This window comes from Mus caroli, chromosome 1 (genome assembly GCF_900094665.2).
Source record: "Mus caroli chromosome 1, CAROLI_EIJ_v1.1, whole genome shotgun sequence".
Taxonomy (NCBI): domain Eukaryota; kingdom Metazoa; phylum Chordata; class Mammalia; order Rodentia; family Muridae; genus Mus; species Mus caroli.
In genome coordinates this window covers 23,258,074-23,264,058 of record NC_034570.1, presented here as the reverse complement: position 1 = coordinate 23,264,058, position 5,985 = coordinate 23,258,074, and positions in this window count along the sequence as shown.

Below are 5,985 nucleotides of genomic sequence, written 5' to 3'. Positions count from 1 at the left end.
CCTCGCTGTCCTGGAACAAACTCTGTAGACCAGGCTGGCCTCAAACTCAGAAATCCACCTGCCTCTGCCTCCCAAGTGCTGGGATTAAAGGCCTGGTCCACCACCTATAATTTCTTAACTTTAAGTAAAAACAAAACAAAACAAAATATAGGATAGCCAAAACAATCCTGAACAAAGAGCTTCTAGAGAAATCACCATCCCTGTTCTCAAGCCGTTCTATAGAGCAACAGTGATAAAATACTGCATGGATTTGGCAGAGAGGAAGACAGATGGATCAATGGAATCGAATCGAAGGCCCAGAAATAAACATACCCACCGATAGACAATTGGTTTTTTTTAAATGTAGGAACTAAAACCATACAATGGGGGGAAATTATGCTTCTTTCATAGCTTAGTGTGTTTATGAAGCCCCTCTCTGCGAATGGAGGCATCATTTAGTGGTTACTGGGGGAAAGAGTGCACAAAGCTTTACATGTTCATGAGCACAGGTATCCAGATAGGACATTTTCTTCATTGGTGCACCGTGTGTAAGTGGCCCATACTTGGGTAAACAGTTCCTTGCTATTATTTTTGTAAATAATTGCTCACTCATGTTGCTATAACCCTAATCAGAAACATAAGTTCACCAACATAGACTTGGGTTTAAAATTAAAGCTAACAGAAAAGTGATACTCCTTAGCATGAATAGAAATGAAGAAAACAATGAGATGAAATGTGAATGTGAACACATGAACACACACAAGCACACACACACACACACACACACACACGTACACGCACAAGAATTATTTTGATAGTTTATAGAAAAACAGGGGGCTGACTTTTCTTCTGTGGAATTGGCGACCTCTGTGGAAGTAATCCAAATAAGAACATGTATACATAAAAACATTTGGAAATGAATTAATTGTAAACTATTTTTACCTAATGGTAGTTAGTGGAGCAGTTGCTGCCACAGGGTAAAGGGATCTGTGGGAGTTCAAGGTAAACCAGATGCATATAGAGTAGATCAGTCAAGGCTACACAGTGAGATCCTGAGTCAAATCAAGTAAATGAACAAGAAAACAAAAGAGTCCTCCTCCATAGGCACTTACATGTGCAATGACAGAGTCTCCAGGTGGCCAGGCAGGAATGCAGGATTCCAGGATCCTGCTTTCTTTATGGTATGGCACCCTTGGCATTCTCTTATTCTATTTTAAGAGAATGAAAGGGCAATGTAAAGAAAATAAAAAAGATCATGAAAATCCAGGTTCACAATGCAGTAGGCCATTACTCCAATATCATCTCCATATCAATTTTAAGACATTATAATTCTTAGATTAAAGGAAAAGCACTGTGAAATGAACTTTAGACCACAAGTTTATACTACTCTTCTATCATGGGAGCTTTCCCTGCTCCCCACAATATCAGAGTCTATTTTTAATGCAAACAAATTCCTATTATTTGACATGTGGTATTGGTATATCTTGCTCATATTTACCCATCACCGTTTTTGTCTTTTACTTCTCCTGCTGACCCTTTATTCCTTTAAAGACAAATAATGCTTCACAAGTTAAAGCAACAATTTCATTTGAGACAGAATTGAAAGCTGAAAAATAATAGGTGTCTTCTCGAAAACCACACACTTAGCTATTTAGAGGCCAAGAAATAACACCGTCTTCTCTACTAGAACCCCAGAAGAGCTGATGACTTAGCAATTTGCGAAATTACTTAATATGTTCATTTTAGATCTTCCTAGCAAATGATTACTTCGAGTTTTAGATTGTATCTAATAATCAGTATATTGATTATTGGGGTAGTAATACTACTGATTCCTTAGACAATCTATATGAATTTTGTTTAACATAACAAGCACTTCATTGCTTTTATTTCCTAGGTTGACTACTTTAAATTACAATGTCCTATTAAGTTTTGATTATGAGTGACCAAACCTCTTTAAAAGTCATATTTTTAGCTAGAGGTAAGACTTTATTACTGCACCACCACTGATATGGTTGAATTTTATCTCGATCCAATTTCTGAAGGTCTTTTCTGTGTTATCACAACCAGTACTGGTTCCTATGCATAGCTGTCATGCTACCCCCAGAAATAACTTTCCTTGTAGTTAACAACTGGCTCTGGCTCTTTACAGTCTTTTCACTGCCTTTTCCATAATAATATTGGACTGACCCTTGAGACAAGTTATTGAAAATTGTGACATATTTGGCTTTCATTCCAGTATTTATTACTAATGAAGAAATATTTAAGAGAAACTCCAGAAAGATACACACTGTAAGCATAGTCAAGGTCTTCTTTAAATGATACTCATACTTCTCTGTGTTAGCAATGAGCACGTATATAATTCTGGTATGTGCAGAGTTATCTCTACATATTTTCTGAGGAACCTAAGTCATATCATTTCTTCCTGAGAGGCACCTTGCAAGTCATTACTGAACATGGACATCTCATTAGTCAAGGTGGCTTTATCCTATGCTCATCAATGAGGCTGCATGCCCTTGGACTCCATTCTTGAATTAGACATTGTGTGATAGGCTATGTTCTCTTTATTCCCTATAGATGTTTTATATAGTAGTACCTTCAAAGAAATGTATAAGAAAAGATAAAGCAAAACGGCTCTGATTAAATGTTGTTAATTATTGACCTAGATTTTCAAAATGAAAATAAAACAAAAACAAATTTATTTATAAAATACATAATGTTTGTTGGAAAAATTAAAGCTCTAACATAGTTGTTCCTTTTCATGTATTTAGTGATATTTATTCTGGAAAAACTGAGAAGTAATCTACAGCCTTTTAAAATATACTAAAATTCTGTTAGAAATTTTAAAGTTATTTATATAATTATTCCTTGTGAGAAAAAAATAAAAACAGCTCTCTAAAACACACTAAAGGTAATTAAATATACTAAATATACTTAAATATATTAAAATTCTTTTACAATACATGTTTGGCCTTCTGCTTCATCACATGGTTCTATATAGCCTCTAACAAAGACTATTCATTTTTCATTTATGTTGTACTCATTTAAATTTCAAGAGGAAATAGTGCAAAATATTTTGTATTATAACATTCAAAATTGTTAATTTTGGGTTACTTGTGTTGATTATTAATTTCCTGGTGATTAAAATTTTTCCTAAAGCATTAAAATATTACTTTATGAACAGCAAATTAAATTACTTTAAAATTGGGTGATATATCAACTTGAACATTTTATATAAATATATACATATTTATGAGTATGTATAAACTTTTAATAGCTAATTAACTATTTACAGTCTCTATTAAATTATTTTTATTTGTTGCTTGTATAATGTATAAAATATGATAATCCATAATACATGAGACCTTATATAACTTGTCTTAATACAGTCATATAACAAAATCTGACTGTACAACTTCAAAGACATGATTTTATTCAATGAATATATGTCTAAGATTTAGTATAAAATTACAGTTTTGTCTCTTAACTAAATTGTTTTTTTTTTTTGTAAGTTATAGGATATAAAGAGTTTGAATTAACTTCCAGCATATAGTTCGCCCATTAAAACGTGCTGAAAAAGCACTTCCATGTAAGCAATGAAAGCGCTGCAGCTGTGTTAGGGGACACTGTGCTTATATACCATTTGATGTTCAATATATTTCAAAGTGCTTGCATTTTCTTTCTTGAAAAATTGGGTCATGATTGAATCTAATTATAGCAAAAAACATATATTGGATGATTTGATACAGGAGCACTATCTTCTATATGAAAATTGAGGACATTACAGAAAAAAAGAAACACTATCAGATAAGTGCACAGATAAGCTATTATATATAGAGAGGTATACTGACAGAATAAGAATCATGGAGGTCATAATGTACAGATTCAATAAATGTTGCGAAGGACATTATAAAGGAAAGCAGAGAGGAAGGACATTGGACCACTTTGTGTAGCTTTGTTATCTGAACAGACTTAGAGAGGATTGTATTCGACTGCTTACATGTTTAAATGCTGTGTAATCATATGAAATGGAAAGATCACAATGTACATAGGAAGTAGCATTCACAGAACCTGCTCTCAAGCATGGGCTACAGGTCATGATAAATGCATTTCAATGTACCACCGTACTTACAAAAAGAATAACTAAACCAGAACCAGGAAAATGGTATATATGTTACCTCCCGGGCCCTTCAGTATAATTACAACTGACTATCATTCTTAAAAATAAAATAATTATAATATTTGACAATTAAACCACAGCTAGTAAAGTCCAAGAAATACTGAAAGAAAGAGCTTCTAAGTCCCTACGGATAAACTTCTAGTGACTGGAAAGTTCCTGACTGTGTGCTTTCTGACCTCTATCTTTGAATGAGTTTTCATTTCTACTTGTGCTTCTATGTAATAGTATCACAATTAATAAGAATTTTGCTATGATTATATGCTATAAAATTGGTTATGACTAAGCAAAAAATCTTGGCTAAAATATTTCATTAAACATATATGAACTATAAATTATAATATTCAGTATGCTAATTTAATATAAATGTGGCAAAAGTAGGGTTATATGTAATTAGTGATTTTGTATGTATATCTATTTTGTGGAAATATTTTTGTTATAAATCACCTGTTATTCAATGTAATGTAGAGTGTATATATATATATATATTGTAGAGTGTATATATATGTATATATATATATATATAATGTAGAGTGTATATATATATATATTAGTATGAGCTAAAATAACTTGTTGAAAAAGTTTGAAAAGATAACCAATACTATCTAGACAGCTGGGACTTAGAGGTTGCTACATTCATACTATTTACTAAATCAAAGTTTCCAGGTATCAAATCAAATAGCACTTTTCACACAGATAGATATTAGAAGTGAAACCTTGATTTACAGCTAGACATGCATGTGGTTAACAGAGCTTATCAATGCTCTCCAGCACAATTTTATATTTATGTTTCAATAAAAGCTATAGCCTATAGCTGAATAGGACATTTTAAATAAGATTTTAAATTACTTCTGCACTCTATTTTTGGAGAAGTATGAGACTAAAGCCTGAGAAAAGATGTTTGCTTGAAAGGCTCATCACAACTTCTAAATGGGACTAAAGAGAAACAAAAGTGACAGACTACAACTGTTAGACACCATAACAGAGATAGAAAATGATTTATCACAAATCTTCCTCCATTTGGAGAAAACATATCCTTATAAATAAACATTCTCATAAAAGTGTGTTGAGATATGTAGGTGCATATAATAATTGTGTATATAAATATACATTTTATATGTACCATATAATTATTTTATTTAAAGATTGTTACACCACCAGAGCTCCCAGGGACTAAATCACTAATCAGAGAGTTCACATGGGAGGATCCATGGCTCCAGTTGCATATGTTGCAGAGGATGGCCTTGTCAGGTATCAATGGGAGAAGAGGCCCTTGATCCTGTGAAGGCTGGATGCTCCAGTATAGGAGAATGCCAGGGTGGTGAGGTGGGAGTCGGGGTAGATGAGTCGGGGAGCACCCTCATAGAAGCAGGGAGACGGTGGGTAGAGTAGGGATATGCAGAGGGGAAACCAGGAAATGGGATAACATTTGAAATGCAAATAAATAAAATATCCAATAAAAATAACAAAAAAATCAGAGTCATGTAAAAAAAGATTGTTTTGTTTTTAATTATTCTTGCATATATATGAGTGTGCCTGAGTTAACACGCATGTGTGCACCACATTCAGAGACCAAAGGAAGGTATTAGATCTTTTGAGTCTATCTACATGGGTACTGGGAACCAAACAATCCTCATCAAGAGCAGTGCATACTTTTTTTTTATTAGGTATTTTCTTCATTTACATTTCCAGTGATATCCCAAAAGTCCCCCATAGCCTCCCCACCCCACTCCTCTACCCACACACTCCCACTTCTTGGAACTGGCATTCCCCTGTACAGTGGCATATAAAGTTTGCAAGACCAAGGGGCCTCTCTTTCCACTGATGGCCGA